This window comes from Canis lupus, chromosome 3 (genome assembly GCF_048164855.1).
Source record: "Canis lupus baileyi chromosome 3, mCanLup2.hap1, whole genome shotgun sequence".
Taxonomy (NCBI): domain Eukaryota; kingdom Metazoa; phylum Chordata; class Mammalia; order Carnivora; family Canidae; genus Canis; species Canis lupus.
This window is the reverse complement of record NC_132840.1, coordinates 66,262,007-66,286,186: the sequence shown is the minus strand read 5'-3', so window position 1 is coordinate 66,286,186 and position 24,180 is coordinate 66,262,007. Positions and strand designations below refer to the sequence as shown.

The following is a 24,180-nucleotide window of genomic DNA, read 5'->3' as shown; positions in this document are numbered from 1 at the left end:
AGAAAAGTGATGCAGAGGATAGTCAGATGAGCTCTCCACACACATGGGCTTGCCAGGAACCATATCAACAAAGGCAGCGACACCAGATTTCAAGAAGTTGGGGCCATCTACCAGCTTCTTCCCAGAATGACAATTAATCTTCTCTTTCAGCTCAACAAACCTGCGAGCAACATGAGCTTATGTGACAATCCATCAAGGTGCATAGCCAGCGCTGATTTGGCCTGGTTGGTTCCAGATAATCTGCCCGAGCTGTGAAGCCAGCTGCTTCCAGTGGTGGGTCATTTTTGCTGTCACCATCTGCAGTGACATGACAAATCTTTGACAGACATGTCCGGAACACTAAAGCCCACATTGTCTCCAGGAAAAGCTCCATTCAAAGAGCATTTCAACAGAATTTCCTTTAGTTGTAATGTTGACTAAACAGAGGGGGCCATTAGGCTGGGCTTGAGAACGTCAGTCTCTACAGGGACAGTACCAATACCATGAATTTGTAGATGTCTTGGAGGGGCAAATGCAAGGACTTGTCAGTTGGACATGTTGGTGGCAGGATGCAATCTAGAACCTCAAGGAGCATGGTTTCACTAGTATTTCCATGGTTATGGGTGACTTTCCAGGCCTTGAATCAAAACATGTTTGCACTTGGCTCTGGCATGTCATCACCATTCCATATAGAAATTGACGCAAATGCTACTGTGTCAGGATGGTAGCCTATTTTCTTAATGTAGGTGCTGACTCCCTTACGGGTTCCTTGTCCCTTTTCTGGCTGTAGGATGACTCTGTGAAATCCACCTTGCCACCCCCAACAATTAGTTGTTTCATACCCAGTGTGTAAGCCAGAAGGGCACGCTCCCCAGTCTGCCCATTCTTGGAGATAAGTCTTTCAAATTCAGCAGCAGCAGCAGCAGCAGCAGCAACAATCAAGCAGCACAGTTGGTGGGAGATGTGCCTATAATCATGGTTTTGATTAAATCTGTGTTGCAGAGCACCACTGATGGTCACATACTATTTGCTGGCCTGGAATTTCTACAAGGAAATATCCATAGTGATACCATGTTCATGCTCAGCTTTCAGTATCTCCAGGACCCAGGCATACTTAAAGGAGCCCTTTCCCATCTCAGCAGCTTCCTGCTCAAATTTTTCTGTCGTTCTTTTGTCAGTCCTACCACATTTGTAGACCAGGTGGTGGTAAACTTACCCTAATCCATGTGCCCAGGGACAATTTTAATATGAATCTTTTCCTTCCCCATTTTGGCTTAGATTTCAGGGTGGTTTTCATGGTATCTGTGTTCTGGTGACAAATCTTTTGTGAAAAAGTGGGTTTGAATTCTGTGGTATTAAATAATCATGTAACTTTGGAAAGACACTTGCTCCTCTGAGCTGTAGGCTCCTCGTCTGTCAAGAGAGAGAAGAAACAAATTATTGATTTCTGTTACCTGTCAAATGGCTCAGACAGTGAATGGGATGCCCTAGGAAGGTGCACAGAGTTTGGAATCAGAGATCCACCTAAGGTGTACCTGTGTTTGCACATTGCCTCTGCCACTCACAGCTGTGTGATATTCAGTTAGCCACTTACATTCCGAAGCCTCAGTTTCTGCATCTATGCAGTAGTCATAACAACAACTATGTCTCATATGACTTTGAGAGATTAAATATTTTAGTCTAGGTAGAGATGCTTGACAGATATTAGACCTGTCTCTTTCAGATTTAAATTATATTTCTTTGCTTAATTTCCTTCCCCATAATCTTGCAAGAAAGAAATTTCTGGTTCTGTTTTATAGAGCAGTCCAGCTTCCCACCAACTTACCTCTGTTGAGCAGAAAAATAAATAATATGAAGTAACAATTCAAGTTTGTATTTTATCAATTACATGGAATTTAACAGCAATATTCAAATCTATATAGTACCATGATTACCAACTATAATGTATTCAGTACTAACCAAGAAAAGCTCTATTTAGGGAATGGTATCTAGAGAGGGGATATATTTTGCCTACAGATTATTTCCTTTTTATATAGTTTCTGCATTTAATGTAGAAATAATGCTTTCTCAACATTAATTCTAAATCCCACATCAGTTTATTTTAATAATCCTGGAAAATACAGTAGTAGTAGAACTCATGCTCACAATTTTTTTTGTACCTTGGAATAATTGGAAGCTGTAGCTGTCAGCAACTTTACTCCTAACCCCACTAAGCTAGGGGCAGCTCCACTTAGAAAGATATAAAACCCTCAATTCTTCTATGAAATTGGGAAGTCTTATTCTTTGTCTGGATCATCTTCCAACATTTCTCACTAAATAGTCAGCCATCATCAGGATACCTTGGATAGAACTTCATCTCACTAAGTACTGATTCTTTGGTCTCACTGGAGAACATCAAGAGTGATGGGACATGTCTTTCTGCCCTCTTTCCCTTCATATTGTTTAGGTCCTTGGACCTTCTGATTTAGTGATGTTTGATTATAACCATAAAGCCATATCAATTCAACTTCCTGAACACTTATTCAATTCCATGTAATCTGCATTTCTCAGTTTAGCCCATTCAGGCTGATCTGGGAATCATCAGCTTGATGGTTGTCAAAGTTTTCAGTGTCTAGGTATCTCAGGGGTGTGAGAAGGGAGCTGAGGCTAAAACAAAGGTGGCACTAATATTTAAGGAAAGAAGAAGAAAGGGGCCAGCAGTGAGGATGGGGAGACAAAGGTCAGGGAGGTGGGAGGAGAACCCGAAGGGAGTGGTGTTGCCTTGGCCGAAGGAGGAAAGAAGTTCCTGTTTCTCAGAAGGGCTCAGGGAGGGAGGTTGAAACACCTGCTTTGGTTGTGATGTCAATCAGCACTGACATATGAATTTTGTCCAGCAATCATCAGCTGTAAGAGGACAACACTCTCACGTTGGGGTGAAGGTGAGGAAGAGGAAGATGGGCTGGTCTAAGGATGGAGCTTGCACATATGGTGAAATGGAAGAAGTAGATTCATGTGTTGATTAAATTTTAAATGAGGTGAGGCCTATGGGTGGCTCAGTTGGTTAAGTCTCTGACTCTTAATTTCAGCTTAAGTCATGATCTTAGGGTTGTGAGATGGAGCCCCGCGTCAGCTCTCTGCTGAGCATGGAACCTGCTTAAGATTCTCTTTCTTCCTCTGCCTTTCCACTCCCACCCCCACTCATGCACATGTGCGCTTTCTCTCTCTAAAAAAAAAATTTTTTTTCAGGTGATACTGTGATATTAAGTGGGCAGGCAGAATCTTGGTTAACATAACTGGGACTCAAAAGTAGCATAGTTGGAACCAATGGTCAAATCTAGCAGAGTAGAAAGTCTGACAGAAATGCTTATGTGTTTTTCTTCTCCAAGGAATCTGCAGAGTGTTGAATGAAACAGAGACAATGACCAGTTCCTATGGAATGAAGATGTACACTCCACCTTCTCTTCTCTCTTTCCCCTAAAGTGATGACAAATCTTTAACAATTTTCGTTTCTTAAGAATGGATTTTGAAAGAATAAACTAAATCAACATTTTTCTATCTGGACACAAGAACCCACATAAGCATCCATTGGCAGTTATATGCATGAAAAATACCTTCCAGATTTTGTAGTAGACTTTGAATTCACTGATATAATATTATTAATAATACAGATAACATTTTGACCATTTATTATGTAGTTATAGATTTTTTATATGCATAGCAGATATGAGTCTAGGTTCACAGACTCAGTTAATCTAGAAAAACATTTCTTGTAACTCAGCTTAACTCTATGCTCAATCCACTTACTGTCAGGCTAAGAGTAACAATCTCAGGTAAATTTTGGCTTCATCTTTTTTTGCGGGGGCGGGGGGTGTGCTGAGACAAAGACTTTAGAGAGATCACGTGTATCCTGGCCAGTAAATTGGGGGAGCAGGGGGTCTTCTGGGCCTTAGCCACCTGCTCATGTTGGGTTACCCTAAGACAGCATTTGGCCTGCATCATGGTCCTTTAGGATGGAGGACTTATATGGGTGTGTTGCTGCATCACTGAAGGGCAGGGAAACTTTAAGAGGAGACAAACACTGTGCTGAGACTCTGTAAGAAGTCATTTCCTCTTTGGGGTATTGCCACCTCCCCTGGGGCACTGCCTAGAAAGAAGGGCCCTTGGCTCCTGTACCCATCATCTCTCTGCTTTCATTGCCTCCTTCCTCAGCACACAGAATAACCTATTCTAGGCAAGGAGTGGAAGAAATGATGTCCCTTTGACCCCTGCTTCACCCACACATTTTGTCTTCATGTCATCTCCAAAACTCTAAGTCCCACCCAAACCCCAGACACAGGGACAAAAAGTGTCCATGGGCTATTTCTACTTTCTGACCAGCTGCATCCCTTCCTTAAGGCATTGAGCTCAGGGTTGCCCATAGGCTTGGAAAAGGGGAAATACCAGGAGAAAAATGTGCCAAAGTTACCATATCACCATACTCACATTAAATTCTTTATTCCTGCAGCAGTAAAACTGAAAAAACCTAGGTGGGATCTGAGATATTTGCATGAAGCGTCCTTCCAAATCTAAGATTCTATAATTCTATTGCTGTTTGGTGAGGCCCATTGGTTTGTGGTGTCAGAAAGGATACCAGAAGCCATGGGTAGTGTCTGAGGCAGCAGTCAGACCCTAAGAGAATAGGCTCTAGATGTGAGAGTCCTTGGCAAGAGTCTTAAGAAATAATAGTCACTCAAACTGAAAGCTTCTCCGATGCCTCAGTGTGGATTATGTCTCATCTCTAGAAACCTCTAGCCATGACACAGAGGTTTCCACCTCTCTGCGAGGTGAGGCCCAGCCATTGTTCAATTCCCATTACTCTTTGGACTGTGGCTTGATAGGATGTCTCTCTCAGACCTTGGTGACCCTCACTGTCCTCCTTGGGGTCCAGTCTGTGTTGCATCATGGCAGCCTTGGAAATGTGACAGAATCCCATTGTCAATGAAGATTTATTGATACAGGGTACTCAGATCCCCATGAGAAGGTCTCACATCTCATAAACCTCTGGGGGCTTACAGTCACACTGTGGAGACACGGTGTGTGCATAAGCCAGCACTGTGTGTCCCAAATACCCTCTATGTCATTGCCCTAGAAGTTTAGAGAAGGGGAAGAATGTGCAACAGAACTCGGCTGCTGAGTCAAAAGGGCATGCCCTTGTGACACTTGCATCACAGCTGCCTCGTGGAGCCCCACCTAAAAATAGTGCAAGCTCAATCTGCAGAAGTTTTGACCTGAGTGGTTATGCCCGAGTTCAAGAAAGATGAGTTATTCTTAGACTGTGATAAGCAATGAGAAGAAAGTCTCAACTCCAACAGCATCTGCAATTAAGACTAATAAGGGATCCCTGGGTGGCGTAGCGGTTTGGCGCCTGCCTTTGGCCCAGGGCACGATCCTGGAGACCCAGGATCGAATCCCATGTCGGGCTCCCGGTGCATGGAGCCTGCTTCTCCCTCTGCCTGTGTCTCTGCCTCTCTCTCTCTGTGTGACTATCATAAATAAATAAAAATTAAAAAAAAAAAAAAAAAGACTAATAATATCCACTTCCAGACATATACTTTGAAGGTCAAATGTGACAATATAGATGAGACTACATAGAAGAAAGAATGCTGAGTACCAGTCAGACATTTGCTGATATTGTTCATTATTATCATATATTCAAGAGGTGGAGCAGGTGCTTTTGCACATCGGTCTGACTACTAAATCCAGAAGGAGGTGCTTCCTTTCCAATGGATCACACTGGTGTTTAAATCAGATTCTGGAATAGCAAGGCACCCATTTCTACATTGCTATTTAAGACGAACACCCTACCTCTTTAGATGTTACATTTTAGAAACTGATTCAACAAGAGAAGTACTTTGATGCTGTAAATACCTACACATCAGCTCATCTAGTTTTAAATTAATCAAAATATTTAGGCATCTTCACAGAGATTTCTCATATTCATAAAACAAGGCAATGGTTATTTACTTCCTAGTATTATAATATGTTTTGGGAAATCTCTGTGTGACTTACATAAAAGGAATAAATGCTGGTTTCATGGAACTTCATTGTCGGAATAATGAATGCTTTAAAAAATACACTGATTCAAAGCCTGCCCAATTCTCTCCCTCAGGCTGCGGAAAGTGTGCCCTACTGAATCTTATAAGGAAAGAAACTTTCTTTGCCCACTTCCTGCACATTCTTTGGAGCTGGGCTTCTAGCCAGTGTGAGCAGAAAATGATTATGCTGTTAAAAGGTTAACAGCCAACATGGTGTTCTCAGCATCTTTCAAAGACACTTAGGAAACTAGTCGCAGGGAGCTGGGTAGCAGCCAGAGAACTCCCCAGAGAGTGCACTTGAGCTTTATTATTCCACATGATTACATATTCAAATTGGCTTGAATTCCCCAGGCATCCAGGAGGATGTCAGGGGAGTTGGAAAAGCAGCCTGCCAGGTAGGGGTAGAGCAGTGGAGGAAGCTGGTCTGGCACTAAAAATGTGCTACAGATATTTCCTCACGGTGAAAAAGCCCCACAATCATGAACATTTAGACAACCAGGAAAGAGACATGTTTCTTAAAAAATGAGGTTGGATTTCCAAGTGACATGATAATCTCTTTCAATACATTAAGAACTCTGTCTGACATTAGCAAGGATTTCTTTTTTTTTTAACCCTTCAAAAATGGCTTTTCAAGAGTCTGCTACTACAGCCAGAGGAGTTAACATACCTACCCTGCCCTCTAGACTGAAAGAGCCCAGGAATTGTGAGCAAAGTTCTGTGACATTTTGGTTAGGAAATGGTGTTGGGGGAACTTTCGAGTGTAAGTAGCTACATGTGTAAACTTTGGTTGTCTTCACTAATATAGTTTGAGAAGATTCAGGGTTGTGTGGGGAAGTGTGGGTAGAGGCAGGGGAATTTAGAAAACATAGGAAATTGTTTATTAGCTTCATATGTTTGTGATCTTTCAATGACAAAATATAAAAGGAACTTTGTAAAACCATGTTTCAATGACAGAAATAGAATAAATAGAATATGAACATACAGGTGATAGAGAATAGAATCTGTTCAAAATACGTTGTAGGGTTGAAAATCTTTATCAAGTTTGCCATTTCACTCAGGAATAGATCCTCCCCAGACATGGAGTTGGGGGGGGGGGGGGGATGAGTCACAGGAGAAGGGAAGTGAATTAGGAGGAGGTGGGGGAAAAGAGGGATTAAATTAAGCAGAGACTGGGAGGCCAGGGATTTGGACTCAGCCCAGCACTCTCTAGAAGGTATGACAATAGACCATAGGTGACGTGCTGTGCGATAGGCAGCATCAGGAGGACCCAATACAAGGGTTAGGGTGATGAGTTTTGACCAAAGAGAATTCCAGGCAAGCAGCATTCAAAAGTCTAACCAGCACTGCTGTATAGAAATATGTAGTTTCACATTTTCTAGTAGCTAGATTTTAAAAAGTAAAAAGAAAGAGGTAAAAAAAATCCTGATGATAAATTTTTTTGAACCCAGTCCATTCAAAATACTATCCTATCAACACGTGGCACTAGCTATACTTTGAGGGCTCTAGCCACGTATGACTACGAACCACACAGAAATAAGACAGGCTCTTGGCACCAGGGAAGTCTTTCAGACCAGGGCAAGACTAGGCTCATAATGACCGATAGAAAGGGATATGTTAACTGATAATTCACAGAACATAGATATATTAGAAAATTCATTAAAAAATTTCCACCTCCTCTGTGATAAAAGCTATACAAATTGGAATATCTGTGAGAGACAATTACTTACCTGTTAAAATTGCCAGAGGTTTAAAAAGCTGTGGTTGTTTGTAAGCGGTCTAAAACTCATACATTCCTACTAGGGATGCAAACTGGTACGACTCTTTTGGAGAACAGCTTTACATTTCACATCAAGAGCTTTGAATTCTTTCTTCAACGTCTAAGACTGTACAGCAAAAAATAATAAAAACAATCACTTATCGAGTGTTCCTTATATCACAGATAATATGCCTGGAGCTTCATGTAATTTACTCTTTTATTTTTTTTAAGATTTTTATTTTATTCATGGGAGACACACAGAGTGAGAGGCAGAGACACAGGCAGAGGGAGAAGCAGGCTCCATGCAGGGAGCCCGATGTGGGACTCGATCCCAGGACTCTGCGATCACACCCTGAGCCAAAGGCAGACACTCAACCACTGAGCCACCCAAGCATCCCTAATTTACTCTTTTAATTCCCAGAACAGGCTTTATGGTGGAGCTACTACTCTCCAGTTTGAACCCTATAAAAATAAACCAAACTATAGAAAAAGTTTACATACCAATATGTTATTATAGAGTTGTTAAAAGAAGCAAGAAAAAGAAGTCCTCCTACTCGCTCCTCCCCCAATATCCGAGGATAAACCTAAATGTCTCAAAATCAAAGAATGGTTATGTAAGTGAAACTACTCAAAGGAATTGATTTATTCACCCAAGTATTCTTAGAGTATGTAATGGAATGGAGAAAAACAGGTCTTTGTCTGCTACTGCTCAATCAAGCTGTGTAACAAACAGGCACTCAATCTGGGTGCCGAGGAACAATAAGCATTTATTTCTCATGCACATATCTGCAGGGAAGCTGGGGTGTGGCTGTTTTTAGCTTCAGGAAAAGTGGCTTTGGTTTCAGGCTCTGGTATGAGGCACTGTATTCATTTTTGAGCCCAAGACTGAAGGGCACCTGCTACCAGGGGGAAGCTCTTCTCATAAAAGAGAACAAGAGTGCAAGAGTATATACACAGCACGTTTTAAGTATCTGCTTGCTTCATGGCTGCTAATTTCTCATTGACCAAGTAAGTCATAGGGCCCAGCCTGAAGTCAAGGGGAAGGGAAATACCCTTTGCCTGTCATGAGAATGTGGCAAGAATGTGTCTACATAATTCTACTACAAGGGAATAAAGAACTGGCACCCATCATTCAACCTACCACAGTCTGGTCTCCATTACTGTTATTCACATTCTTCCCACATATACTCACTCCCATCCCAACCTCCCCCAAATCTCATTCTATGATGCCACCAGGCTAGAAAGATAGCACTGCTCTATCTACGTCAACTCCAGATGTGATTCCTCTCGGGCTGGTTCTTGGTTTGGAGAACCAAAAAGACTAATTATCTGTCCCCTCCCACGTACAACATATAAAAGTGGAACAGGAACAAGATGACCACAATCAACAGCCCCATTCTAATAGGGAAAGAATGAGAAGTATAGAGCAGTCATGAGTTTACAGCAATTATGAAATCCTCATAGGCAAATGTTGCTAGGTTCACCTACCTTGGTGGTAGAGGATTAGACTCCATTACTGGTCCCTTGGAATAGTTCTCCAGACCCATCTGACTTCTCTCCATGCTCTGGTTTCCACTGTTTGGGAAGTCCTTCTTGGCCAAAATTCCCTCCCTGACCACATCTGAAAATGGCATTGGAGAATATGCCCAGTTTGGTGGCTGGGCAGCCTTACGGCCTGCTTCTTGCCTAAAGGAAGTTGAGGGGTAGATAGAGGAAAAGGAGGAATCCAGAGGTATTGTATGAATCAAAGAGTCACAATCATTTTTAATTTGAACTCCTAGAATTTTTCTCAATACAGTTTAATTCTTTATCCCTGTAAATCCTAGGTCTTCTGGACTGTGTTTGTTCACTCAGTTCTATTGGCAAACCAGCCATGTTTTGCCTGAACCCATCTCTTATATCTTATAGTATCTTTTTAATATTACCAGTGAGCCATTTACACTGTTAACATGGTGCCTTGAAACTTCTTGTTCATCATTCCAACTTTATCATGTGCATTATCTTTCAGTTTACTGCAAGTAACAGTTTAAAAAAAAAAGTGTCAGTACTATATAATATGGATCAACATTTTTCCAGGCCCCTATTACACTTTCTTTGTTGCCTTCTCCCCAGTCCCAAAGCCGATGGCACATATTTTGGGATTTATTATGGCAGCACCCCGATTCTACTTATAATTTCTATCTTATCCAACTGTTACCACAATAATGCCACGTAACAATCAATCACAAACCCTCAGAGGCGTGCAGCAATAAATATTAGTTTCTCATTCCTGTGGATTGGCTGGGGCTTGTCTCAGCTTCCAGCAGAGCACCAGCTGGTTTAGCTCCTAGCCTTGAGCGGATAGTCTGTTCCACTTGTGGTCCTTCTACATCTGAGGCTGTATGAGCTCTTCTTATTATGGACAACCACATTTCAAGAGAACAAGTCCAACCACAACAGCACATTCCAAGCCTCTGCTTGCGTCATGAAGTATTAATCATGTCTTTATTCTGTATTTCCGATGCTTTGACAGCATTGAGTCTTGTTGATCCTGGAGGGACTGCTATTCCAAGGTTAGCTGATTCCTAGAGATAGCACACACTAGCCTTCAGGGCAACTTTCTTATGCAAACCAACTCAGAGGCCTTAACCCCTACCATCTCCTTTATCAAGCCATCAGACCAATATTTCCTTGGCCTAATTGCCCCCAGGGCCAGGGACCAGACAACTAAGGAACAGTCCCTGTGCCACAGAGACCATTGAAATTATTCAAACCTACCAATCCTGCCCCTCCTTCCTTGCTCATTCCTTCCCACAGAAACCACAACAGAGCTCTTGCTCACATTTTCCCCTCAAGGCTTCTGCCTCCTGACTGGGCCAGGTGCTTCCCTGTGTGGCCCTTGATATGGCATACCCCCTTCTCTCGAGATCTGTGAGCATAACAAACTTTCTTTCCAATGATTGTTATTTCCTTATCTGTGGGTCCTGCCATATTTAAGTAAGAAAACCTATATTGATCATGTCTCTTTGATCAACTTTAGTCACTCAGCCAGGCCCAAAGTCAAGGTGTGGCTAAGTCCTCTCTGTCTCCCAGCTTGGCAAGAGTGAATGCATATTTCTATCAGAAGAGGGGGAAGGATTGGACACTTTTTACTAGAGTGGCAAATAGTGTGGTTGTACAATCCTATCAGAGGGGAGTGAGGAATTGTGACCAACAATTCAATCTGTCTTGCTATCCCTGGGTGGCTCAGCGGTTTAGTGCCTGCCTTTGGCCCAGGATGTGATCCTGGAGACCCGGGATCGAGTCCTGCATCGGGCTCCCTGTTCCCTGCTTCTCCCTCTGCCTGTGTCTTTGCCTCTCTCTCTCTTTTTCTCTCTCTCTGTCCCTCATGAATGAATAAATAAATAAATTGAAAAAAATTGAGATATGCAACATGATTTCAGATATGTAAAACAGAAACTGTGCAGAGAAAGAAATCTTGAAAGAAAAACATTAAAATGTTAATAGGGTATATCTTTGGGTGCTAGGGCTGTGGATGATTAAAATTATTCTTTCTTCCCTTGTTTTACAAATTGTCTCTCATGAGAATATATTCACTTTAAAATGAAAAATGTATTATATTAAGTAGAAGCTTCTGATTCTTCTACATATTGAACTAAAATTGCTTGAATAGCTTCTGTTTAAGATCATGAACAGCAGGGGCAGAGAGAGATTGCCAGTGATTCTACCTGTGAGAGCAGAAACACTCTAGAGCAGGAACTCAAACAGGGTCTGACGTGGGCCTTCCTTTTCTTTACTATCTAAGGTGTAGTGCACAGATCACCAGCAGTGGCATCAGGGCACTTGTTAGAAATACATACTTCCAGGCTTCACCCCAGACCTACTGAATCAGATCTGTGTTTCAAGAGGACTCTCCAAATGATTTGCAAGCATGTGTAACTTTGAGATGCACTAACCTATTTCACACTGTTTATTGTAACATCATTGAAAATAAACACATTTTTACTTCATGATTCAAAATGGTTGATGGGAATTATTATTATAAAATGGAAAAAGTTTTCCATTTTCCTCCGCACATAGTGGGACAGATAGGCTAATAGACTGGCTGGCCCCAATGACCAAGTACCCATCATTTTCACACAATAAAAATGAATTATTCAATCTATAATATTTATTGCTTGCAGTCCGATGTGGGCCCTGTTCCAGGCAGAATAGCATTTCCTCCCCAAACTACAACACAGAACTGTAATTCTGAGAGGTGTTAATAAGATGTTAATAGGTGTCCCACAGTATTTGTTTCCTACAGCTACTACGATAAATTACCAACTGGGTGCCTTAATGCAACACAAACTTTCTTCTCTCTTTTTTTTAAAGATTATTTATTAATTTCCCCTTTATTCCCTTTCACTATTTTTTATATTCCCCAAATGAATGAGACCATATAATGTTTGTCCTTCTCTGATTGACTTATTTCACTCAACATAATACCCTCCAGGGAATAAAGGGGAAAGGAGAGAAAATGAGTGGGAAATATCAGAAAGGGAGACAGAACATGAGAGACTCCTAACTCTGGGAAACGAACTAGGGGTGGTGGAAGGGGAGGTGGGCGGGGGGTGGGGGTGGCTGGGGGACGGGCACTGAGGTGGGCACTTGACAGGATGAGCACTGGGTGTTATTCTGTATGTTGGCAAACTGAACACCAATAAAAAATAAATTTATAAAAAATTATTTATTCATGAGAGACACACACACAGAGAGAGAGAGAGAGAGAGAGAGGCAGAGACATAAGCAGAGGGAGAAGCAGGATCTCCACAGGAGACTGATGCAGGATCCAATTCCAGGACCCCAAGATCATGGCCTGAGCTGAAGGCACATGCTCAACAGCTGAGCCACCCAGGTGTCCCCAGATTTTCTTCTCTTACATTTCTGGTGAAAAGTCTGAAATGGGCCTTTCTGGGCTAAGATTCAGGTGTTGGCAGGGCTCTGTTCCCCTGGGGGTCCTGGGGAAACCCTGTTTCCTTCCCTTTTCCAGCTTCTGTGGGCTGCCTGCATTCTCTTGCCTCCTTCCATCTTCAAGGCCAGCAATGACCAGTAGTGTTTCAAACAAGGTATCACTCTCAAAAAACATTTTTTTTAATTTGGGTAGAGTTGACAAACGATGTTACATTAATTTCAGGCAAACTACATAGTGATTCAGCATCTGTATATGCTATGCTTACCACAAGTGTAGCCACCACCTGTTACCATATAACAGCATTACGATGCTGTTGACTGTATATTCCCTATGCTGTGCCTTTTATATCCATGACTTATTCATTCTGCATCTGGAAGCCAGTGTCCTCTGCTCCCTTCAACCATTTTGACCATACCCCACCACCCCTCCTGCTGTCTTGGCAACCATCAGTTTATTCTCTGTATTTATAGATCTGGTTCACTTTTTGCTTGTTTGTTTTTTCATTTGTTTTTCAAATTCCACATTGAAGTTAAATCATATGGTATTTGTCTTTCTCAGTCTGACTTATTTCACTTAGCATGATACCCTCTAGCTCCAGCCACGTTGTCACAAATAGCATGATCTCATCCTTTTTTTATGGTTGAGTGACATTCCACTGTGTGTGCACATAGATAGATAGATAGATAGATAGATAGATAGATCTCAATCTTCTTTATTCATTCTTCTATCGATGGATACTTAGATTGTTTCTGTATCTTGGCTACTCTAAATATTACTGCAATGAACCAAGAGTTGCATATATCATTTTGATTGAATGTTTTTGTTCTCTTTGGGTACATGCCCAGTAGTGGAATTTTTGGATTACATGGTTTTTGGGCTTTTAATTTTTAAAAAAAGATTCATTTATTTTTTTTGAGAGAGAGAAAGTACAAGTGAGCATGGTGGCGAGGGGCAGAGGGAGAAGGGAGAGAGAGTCTCAACAGACTCCCCTCTGAGCACAGACCTCAATGCAGGGCTCAATCTCACAACCCTGAGATCATGACCTGAGCTGAAGTCAAGAGTTGGCCTAAAGGCTGAACCACTCATGTGTCCCTCCGTTTTTAATTTTTTGACAAACCTGCTTTCCAGTGGCTGCACCAATTTACATTCCCACAGAATGGTGCACCAGGGTTCATGCTGCATCACTCTTAAAATGACTCTTTTCTGCCTCCCAATTTTACTTTTAAGGACCTTTTTGATTACATTGGCCCCCTCCTACATAATCCAGGATAACTTCGCTATTTTGAGGTCAGTTGATTAGCAACCTTAATCTTATCTGCTACCTTAATTGCCATTGCCGTGTAGATTTCCACGGATTAGCACATGGATATTTTCCAGAGGCCATTATTCTGCCTACTATACCCATGAAATAAAGGTTTACTGGTCACATAAGCCTGCAAGTAATATTTTCTTCTTGGAGCTCTGCAGTGTACAATCAGTGTAGCAAAGGCTCTGAGGACTCTTGAAATAAGGAAGCCTATTTAACTCTACTTGCACATACCATGAAGCAGAGCTGGGGAAATACAGAGAAATTCAGGGAAAATGAAAGAACTGGTTTCTGCCCTGAAGGAGTTGAAGAAAGCTTTTTACTTTTTAATCATCTATTGCAAATTAATCCCGAATTCATTAGTGTTGAGGGGATGCAGGGCAGAAGAGTGAGCGAGAACATCTGTAGAAACCAGAAGCCCTAATTACCAGGCTTCTATTCCATTATGAGGCCACCGCCAAGTCCCGTGGTGGTTGTGGGAGGCTATGCCTATTTCCATTTTTACCAGTGACATATTGTGGCATTATGAATAATTTAAAAAATCTGTCCAGGTCACTTTCTTAATCTCTATAACTCTGTTTCTTATATGTAAAATTGTGTTAACAGTATCCCTTTAATCCAATATCACTGGGGGTTTTTAATTAATGTTAAAATACTCTTTTGGCATCTACATGGAGAAAGGGTTATTAAATTTCAGTGCCAAATATTATGGTGGTAATGAGGACCAACTTGCCAATATTTCATTATAAGTGCAACTTTTTTCCGTTGATGTTGCATAAATCATCAGTGGCTTCCTACAGTATTATTCCTATAGCCAGAACAGGCAGCTTCTTTTATCTTTTAGATATCTTATATTGAAAACCAAGAAATATGAACTAGAGAAAGCTGTGTCTTATAAAATAATTCCCAGAAGGCATTTGTTTTATGCGGTGAGCATAATGATTGCCTACAATAAAAAAGCTTGAAAGGTCTCACTTGTTCCAAGATTATTCATGCAGCAATTATGCTATTGATGACAATCTGTTTTTATGATAATATATTATAAGCTATTCTGAACCCACTCCACAAAGCGTATTATAATGCTTGCAATCTTCCTCAGGACCTCTCTTACTAAGATACCCATTCACTTCCTTGATTGGAAAAAGCTAAAGAATATAGGCATTTAAAAAAAAAAAGAGAGATAAAGAGCAAATCACTTGGAATCTGCAATGAACTGGAACTTGTCATTTTAAAGTGAAGAATTATAAGAGAGAGGAATTGCTGGGTACTCTGGCTTATATTCCAGATAATCTTAATCATTTTAGTACAAATACATCCGAGTAAGCCTTGGAACTGTGTATATGGCTCAAAGGAAGGGGATCTGTTTATTTCACAATTTACTAAGAGCAAAAGAAATTTCCCAACTCTGATCTGGAGTTTGCTTTTGAGTCACTATAAGTTTTCAAGCAACTATTCATATTTCAAGTGAGTGTTATTATTTAGGTTCTTAAGGAGGTTGTTGTAGGGTATGTAACACATTAATTTCACTTTAGAAATAGTTATTGTGGTTGTTTCACCTGGGTGAGTATACATGAAAAGAAAGCAGAAATACATATTAAAAGATATGCTTCTTGATCTTAAAGAGATTAAACCTAACTCTTGTTTCACTCAGGTTTTGTTACAACTTTTTTTTTTTTTTTTTTTTTTTTTTTTTTTTTGGGTTACAACTTTAAATTGAAGTTATATCCACAAGGACAGAGTGAAAACGCCTGAAACATGTATTTGGTATTACCTGTAGTCACAGAAAATTGCAAACTTTGCAAAATTGCCTAGGTATTATATGAAAGGTGCTTTTAGTCCTCAAGAGTAGAATTTTTTTCTCCTTTGCTTGTTTTTCCCTCTACTTCATTTTGGTTTGAAGATTTGGGTAAATAATTTAAAGACAGGTAAATAAAAGTTTGGTTGAAGTGGCTGAGAGCAAACAAATTGAGTAATATCCTGGGCTTCTGTGAAAGTTGAGTAACAAAAATACTTGATTATGTAAACTAAAATTTAAAAATAGGTGTAGAAGTCAAGGTAGAGAAATGTGGACAGAGAAAAGAAAATGAAACCCAGTGTGAGCTCACACTCAAGATATACCCTACTTGTGTAACACACAAGCACTCGTTCAGGCTAACTGGTATACATACTCAGGTGAGATGGATCACACACATATGGGTCTATATTTTTTGCAGTCCATGAAATGAGGGAAAAGAATCTCTGATTAGAATCTCTTAAAGATGAAGAGAAGACAGTTACTTAGCTGGAGTCTTGACTATTCCACAACAAGGCAAGAGGAGAGAGTCAAACTCTGTCTCCATCTGTCTGTCTGTCTCCCGTTCTGGAAGGGCTATGGGCTGAGTGCAGACAGTTGAATTCTCTGAAGTTAAATGTGCCTAAGATAGAACTGTATTGTTCTCTGAATTGGCCCATTCAAAGAACAGAACTTTAAAAATCTACTTATCTCTGCTATTTTCAGAAAGAAGAGTAGTATAAGTGACCATCTGAAAATATTAGATGGTACAACATAATTATATTTTTAGCTGTTTAAACACAACTGTGGGACGTTAAACAGAATCCAACACATTTTGTTAGAGATGCTACAACAAGTCATGACCAGCTGGCCCTGCAGAAAACTGAAAATCCCAAAGGGGACTATTATTGAGAGCAAAGAGCTGAGGGAAAATCCTCACTTGGTCACTGGGTCCTCCCAATACGATGTGAATTGGACCATATACCCTTTAAAGTCCATTCCAGCACTTGAAGTTTAAGGAGGGTAGTCATTTCTCCTCTAAGCCTCCTGTGTATAAACATGTAATTATTTTTTATCTCTCTATAGAGAAACTGAGTTGCTCAAAGTTCCAATTCCATTGATGGAAGGGGTAGGGAACTAAACAAATCAAGCAAACAACAAATCAACTAAATTTAAATTCTGAGTAATAATCCCAAAAGACTAAATTCTAAACCAGGAGAAAATAAGATACCTTAAAAAGTGGCAAAATTAATTTTTTTTTTTTTTTTTTTTTGAGGGAGAGCGATCAGCAGTGAGAAGGCCATTCGGAGAGGGAGAGAGAGAATCTTAAGCAGGCTCCATGCCCAGTGCAGAGCCTGATGCGGGGCTCGATCTCACGACCCTGAGATCATGACCTGAGCTGAAACCGAGTCAGACACTTAACCTGCTGAGCCACCCAGGCACCCCAGACTTGTTTATTTCTTACAACTGAATGTGAATCTATAATTATTGCAAAATGAAAAGTTAAATTAAAAAAATATTTTAAAAAGCAACAAAGATTCTATATTGTGTACCTGTGGCCCATACACACTTTCTAGCACCTACAGCCTGGCAGATTAAAGGGACTTAATTTTCTTGAGTGAATGAATAAGACATGAATTTGTAACAAGGAAATGATTCATAAATTGATATTTATATAAGATTCACAAAAACTTCCAGGAGAGGTAGAAACTCTTCCTCTTCTACTTTCTGTAAATGTTTCAAAGTCTCTTCCCCTCTCTACCATAATATTTATTCATTCTTCTAAGTTTGCGGATGGAACACTGAGGATTGTTAGAATCAGAATGTGCTTGAGAGCACAAATTGCTTACAGAAGCCAATTGGAAGATTTTCATTTTTCCAAAGAAATTTTATTCAATCTTGTCCTTCCTTACTCATTGGGAAAGCCTAGTTTTGTGAATTTCTTCCAACTCTGACATTGTAGAGATCTGGGTTTTGTATAGTATAGAGCACAGCAGCCATGTGGTCCCACTTCAAATGACTGAGTCAATATCAGGTTCCTGTTTTATGTAATCTAGCACCCAGTGAAGTTTGGGGAAATGAGTATTTTTTGGGGGGTGGGGGTGGGGGGAGGGAAGCGGGGTCATACTTTCGACCTGTTTACTGATGGGATTACCTGTGTGGACTCTGTCAGTTTATCACTCTCTCTAAGTAGGGAAACAGTCTTGGTTGCCAAGGAGACAGTCATCAGCTAGGCTACAGATAGAAACCAGGTCCCTGAGAACTCATCCTGGTGAGCAGGGATATTTCCATCCATACGACTCTGAGGCCTGGATGGTCTATTTTGCAAGTTATGAAAGAGAGATGATTGGATTAACAATTGCTTTATGCTTCTGAGGGAATTGGTATAAAATGATATTTGATAGTCAAAGCCACAAGAATGAGGGGCCTGGCATCATTTTGTCCTACAACTGATGCTGCACCTCCCTCTAGTGGCTAGTGCCTGTGCTACAGAATGAAGCAAAAAGGCCTCTTGCAAATTCCAGAAATTAGAGCTTAAAAAAAAAAAAAAAAAAAAAAAAAGAGGCTCCTCTTTTTTAGTTTGGGCCCAAACTAGCAGTATCTGATGTTCATAAGTACATTTTCAAAGTTTGTAAAACAAGCCAGGCTTCATAGGCACCAAGAGGTGACCTAGGTTATGGTTGCTAAGTAGTGACTCAGATGCAAAACCGTAATAGATGCCTGTTTGCCTTTGAAGCTCCTCTTTCAACACTGCTTTATCCCCTATGCCGTAAAACATCCCAGTTCTCCATAGCAAGTGCAGCCCATCACAGGCACGTTAAGAATTCAGTGCATTTGCCCTCATCGAGATCTGTGCTCTAGTATCAGGCTCATATTTCTCTGTGAAATTAAGTCAATAGATTCCCTTTCCCGATGGAAATACATTTTAAGCCCTGTTCTTTAAATGTAGAATTAAAGGCCATTAAATTTTAAGCATCAGGGAGAGGTTAACATTAGTTAGGACAATAAGCCAGCCCAGCTCAGCCAGGTTCAGCTCATGTCTCAGAATCCTTGTCTCTGGGGGCACCTGGGTAGTTCAGTCCGTTCAGCAGACTCTTGGTTTTGGCTCAGGTCATGATCTCAGGATTGTGAGATCAAGCCTCACGTTGGGTTCAGCGCTCAGCACTCAGTGCTCAGTACAGAGTCTGCTTGAGAGTCCCTCCTTCTCCATCTGCTCACCCCTTATTGAACACTCTCTCTCAAATAAATAAATAAAATTGTAAAAAAAAAAAAATCCTTGTCTCCAGATCTCCAGATTGTTCTGTCTCCAGGGACAGTCCTGACTTGATTGAAACCCCCAAAGTCTCTACCAACTCTCAAAGCTCTGTTGCCTGGAGGATTCCTGTCCTCAAATGTCTTTCACTCATCTTCAGAAATTCCATTCTTTTGCTATTTTTCCTAAACTGAATAGTTTACTTCGGCTATCACGCTATTCTGAGGGCCATGGGTCTGATGTTTCGGAATTCACTCCATCCTGTAAAGGCTCTTTGTTTCCTTAGAGTGGTGTTTCCAGGTGGTTGTGGTGGTAGTGGTGGGGGAGGTTTACTATAGTTTGATAAAGCACATTTAAAAATTATTATTGCTTACTGTGTTTTTTACCACAATCTTTACAGCTTGAAATACTATTAAAGGGTGTACAAGACATTTGTATTACAGAAAAACAACATTGAGACAGTTCTGGGCTGAAGAGAACAGTGCAGTAAGGACGGTAGCTAGTCCTCATTGTGCTTGCTTACTTTCTATACTGACTTATTCTCATAACAATAGCAAAATAAGTTACTATTATATTCCCCATTTTATGAATGGATAAATGGAGGCAGAGTTATTATGAAAAGTGCCCAATAGTATGTAGCTAGAAGTCCATCTGACTCGAATCTTGGACTTGAGTAAAGAGACCTAAGTTATTGTTCTGATAGTGAGATCCAAGCGCAAGTCATTAGAGCATCTCTGAGATATTCTTACCTATGAAATGGAGATCATAATTCCATAGTGCTCTGTCTACTGCACTAGGTTGCCATGAGGCCATTTATTCATTTTCTAAATATTCGTTGAGTGCCAAGTATACGTCTACTGAGAACACAACTATGATGGCAGATAACGTTCCTGCCCTCGTGGCCTTTATATCGTAATGAAAGCATATAGAAAACAAATGAATGGAGAAATAAATAGAGCCATTACCACTTTAGCTAAGACCATAAGGGCAAAAATGGTGACATGTTAGTTGAGGACTGGGATAGACTGAGAACTGGCCACGGAGAGACACTAGAGAGCGAGGGAAAATAGATTTTTCTAGATGGCGTGGTATATGCAAAAGCCATGTGGTGAAAGGAACTAATCGTGTTTGTAGAATCTGAGAGAAGGTCAGGAGGATGCCACCAGCAAAGTGCGCATGAGGATGTAGAAAAAGCTATCAAAATTAGAGAGTTAAATAGCCTGAAACAAAACACTGATGCATTTGCTGCACTTAGGCCAGTTAAAACCAAAAATTTCATCAGAAAAATGTGGTTTCAGTGGTTCCATTGCCCCTTTTTCTTCTCCAGGGCTGCAGGTGCATGGGAACATCTCTTTCCCTGCCTCTTCCTTAGTGTAGCAGAATAGTTTGCTGAAGCATTTGATTTATCTCTCTGTATTTTCTTCTATCCACTCAACCTTTCCCACTTTTTTTAATCTCAGATTTTTTTTACCTGTTTTTTTTTTCAATCCTTTTCATTAAAACCTTAGACCACTGAAAGAATAAGGCTTGATGCCATCTTCCTCTTTCCATTGGTGCTCTGTGCCATTTGTTTCTTTTAATTTTATGTTTTTCTTTTTTATTACCTAAGCAGAATATAATTACTATAAAACATGGGTAAACAAAATAAAATAAGTTACCCAATATCCTATCATGCTAAGCATTTATAACGTTTTAATATATTCAGTCTCTGTAACCTTTTGTCCTTGGTGGTTTCTCCTGCAATTCACGTTTACCGCCACTAGGTGATGGGAGATTGTCACAGTATTAGGTAGGTTGATTAAAGTAGAGAGAAACCCGTTTCTACTTTTTATATTTTTTAAAAAATTATTACAATAATTAGACTTTAAAAGTTGAAGGGCAGGTAGGTGGCTCAGTTGGATAAGCACCTGCCTTTGGGTCAGGTCATGATCCTGGGGTCCTGGGATAGAGTCCTGCATGAGGCTCCTTGCTCAGGGAGCCTTCTTCTTTCTGCCTCTGCCCCTCTTGCTTCATGTGTGTGTGTGCTCTCTCTCTCTCAAATAAATAAAATCTTTAAAAAATTTACAAGCAAAGATCAGCTTTCAAGAATTAAATGCCTAAGAAATATGTATGTGCTGTACTTAATACTATTTAACTTCAAAGCTTGATAATATAATCAGTTGATTAATATTTTATTACTCATTTAAAGTTACTTTGGTGTCAAAATCTAGGAAATTGTACATGACTTTGAGGACTTGGTCTTGCCAAATGGTAAGACTTCTATAGGCTCTGCTATTAAAGAAACATTTTCTTTTTATTTTCTCTGATACCTACTTTCTAAAGGTACCTTTATATCAGGAAGAAGGTGGAAATGCTTATAGATCGAATTTTAAAATTCCAACACTCCATTAGAGTATCTGGCACATGATAGATATTCAATAAACTTACTTCCCTTATTTCCATTCTCCTTTCTGAATCTAAGAGCATAGCAGCTACTCTGGTTTATTTCCCCAAATTAGATGAAAATATTTTTTCTTTCCTCCTCCCTCCCACCCTGTCTTTCTTCCTACCTCTGTCCCTCTTGCAAGAATGATCCTCCTCCACCTTCTCTCTAGCTGGGTACATAGTTAGAACCTGCTTAGAAAAATTAGTCACTGCTAATTAACTGTGGGTATTTATTACTTTTTCAAGCCCCCAAACAAGAAGTATTTAGACTTACTATGGGCTCAGATCTGTTGGAGAAAAGAACAGTAATAAAAAACAAAGGAGACTATGTGAAGTAGTAACTGGCTTGTGGTACAAATTTTCTATAGTTCTTTGAGAAATGGTACTCCACTATTCAAGTTCTGCATCCCTTTTACCAAATGCTCCATTCTCAGTAGAAATTGGTTTTAATTGATTCCATCAGAATATCCCAATTATCTTCTTTCTTTTTTACGTATTTGGCTTAAGAGGGCTAATATAGGATTATGTATTTTTACTTTTTCTCATGCTGTTGGACAGAAAGAGGAAAAAAATCAATCCTGACATTTGGATTCCCAGCAATTATGTAATAAATACACAAAAAATGCAGCTTGAAAGTCTTTGAACAACAGATTATTTGTTTTGAGCTTCTCATTCCAAATGCCCTCCTTATATGTGTCATTAAAAATAACAAAACTCATGGCTTTGGGGAAATCATCTTAATTTTAAATATACCATTCAGAGATATCTTCTTACCTTTCTGCTTCTCTTTCTACTCTTCTCTCTCTCTCTCATACACACAAACACACACACACTCTCTCTCTCTCCCTCTCTCTCCCTTTCTTAAGAAATCGTTCAATTACATATCCTTGCATTTGGGACAAGTTTGGTAGCAAGCCTGGGGAAAAAGTATAAAAACAGCCATTTAGCCCAAGAAACTAGGTTTCCTCTACCAAGAAACAATTGTATTTAGATGAGAAAATATTCAACAGTTCTGACAGTAATTTAATGTTATCCACTTAAAAGTCATCTGACAGTTTTAAATATGGAGATTTTAGTTTCTCATCCACATCAACAGATATTAAAATTTCTGCAATTCCTTATGGCTCTGTCAGTTTTGATGTGCATAATGCCTTTCTAACTTAAAACTCAGCAGAAAAATTTCCATAATAATCTGGAAGTTTGGAAGAAACAAAATTACTTTTTTTTTTTTATAACAACTGAATAGCTTCTTAAATCATTAAAGTGTTCCCTCACTTTAGCCCTTAGTTTCAGCTATATCTTGAATCTACAAGTATTTCTTGCCTAACTATAGAAGCATTGTCTGGCAGTTTGAAGCTAGGAGCTTGGGACCATCTGGTCTCTCCACAGCTAGCATTTGTTTCTCAGTGGACTTTTGCTCAAAGTTCAATGGCCAATCGGGGTGGAGCAGGGCCTAGAATCCCTGCCTGTGACACTCCATCCAATCTTCCTGCTGAGTTGTTCTCTTGGTCCTAGAGGACTCCAGCCTTCCCCAATTTTCCCTCTGAAATCCATTCAATATCATAAAAGACACATATTTGTTGAAAGAGAATGTGCTTCACTATCAGAGCAGGAATGACGAATCCTACCCTTACGTTCTTAGGCACAGAATTATAATTCTCAAATACAGACATAAACAAAACATTAATGTGATAGTCTAGTTTTCAGCACAGTATATACTATACTCTATAATAATTTGTACTAATAGTAACAGGAAACTTTGAAGTAAGAACCAAACCATACCAAAGAATGGTGAGTCTTAAATGTACTTAAGATACTCAAAGCTTTCTATTATTTTGTTTACTTAAAATCATTATGCAAAACCAGAGCATCAAAATTCTATGTCTCCTGATCCTTATTTGCTCCTAAAAGGCTAATAAGTTACTGTGTTAGAGAGAGAAAAACTTTGTATAAATATGTTCCTTCCTTCCATTTTATTTCCATAAATAGCAATTCAATAATTTTCTTTGTATCTCCTTTAGACAACTGAGAATTCACATGTAGTGTTAAACATTTCTTTTTTTTTTTAAATATAAATAACTTGACTTCCTTTGCTAACTTTTTCAATTCTCCAAAAATTGAGGAACACAGTGAGCGACTGGTTTCCTGAAACTTAATTCTAAGCAACAACAGAGTTAGTGTGGGACAAAATTTCTTAAGGGATGATTAACTGGTTGTATCTATGTTTTATGTTTTGATTCAGGAAATAGTTGCCAAAAGAAGAGATATCTGATGGTTAATATTCTTGGATAAAAGCATGCCAACGACCAGTAAAAGATGTTGTAAAGTCATGTGGCTTGACTTTCAAAGGACAATGATTGAGGATTTGTTTAAAACTGTTAGCATAGAGCTAAAAGCATGTCACCCTCCCGTTCTTTCAGGGCAGAAATACAGGGAGTTACGGGGGAAGAACTTCAGTCTCCACTTGAAGACCATTCAAGAGGACAGTCTTCGTTGAGGAAAAATTTCAACTTAACCTCATGAGTAAGCCTTCAACTGGAACTCAGAACCCTCTTCCAGAGAGGTTTCAGATGCAAGCTGGTTAGATTGAACCTGTGCGGAATCCCAGAAATGTCATTCTTATTGGTGTTTCCTTGAAGTTGTATCAAATATAATTGTTGCAATGTTGTCAAATATTAAACATGGAAGAAAGTTCATTCTACTTA

General features: G+C 39.8%; 1 long non-coding RNA gene across 3 annotated transcripts; it reads left to right on the top strand.

The window, feature by feature from the left end:
- Window positions 1–17: 17 nt before the first annotated feature.
- LOC140630921 (uncharacterized) lies at window positions 18–24,171 on the top strand. Of its 3 annotated transcripts, none has more exons than XR_012028608.1 (3): window positions 18–273; window positions 2,853–2,993; window positions 23,896–24,171. It is a non-coding gene; the product is annotated as an uncharacterized lncRNA (long non-coding RNA). The 3 variants fall into 3 exon arrangements; XR_012028609.1 differs by lacking the exon at window positions 23,896–24,171 and adding an exon at window positions 3,345–3,752; XR_012028607.1 differs by lacking the exon at window positions 2,853–2,993.
- Window positions 24,172–24,180: the final 9 nt, after the last annotated feature.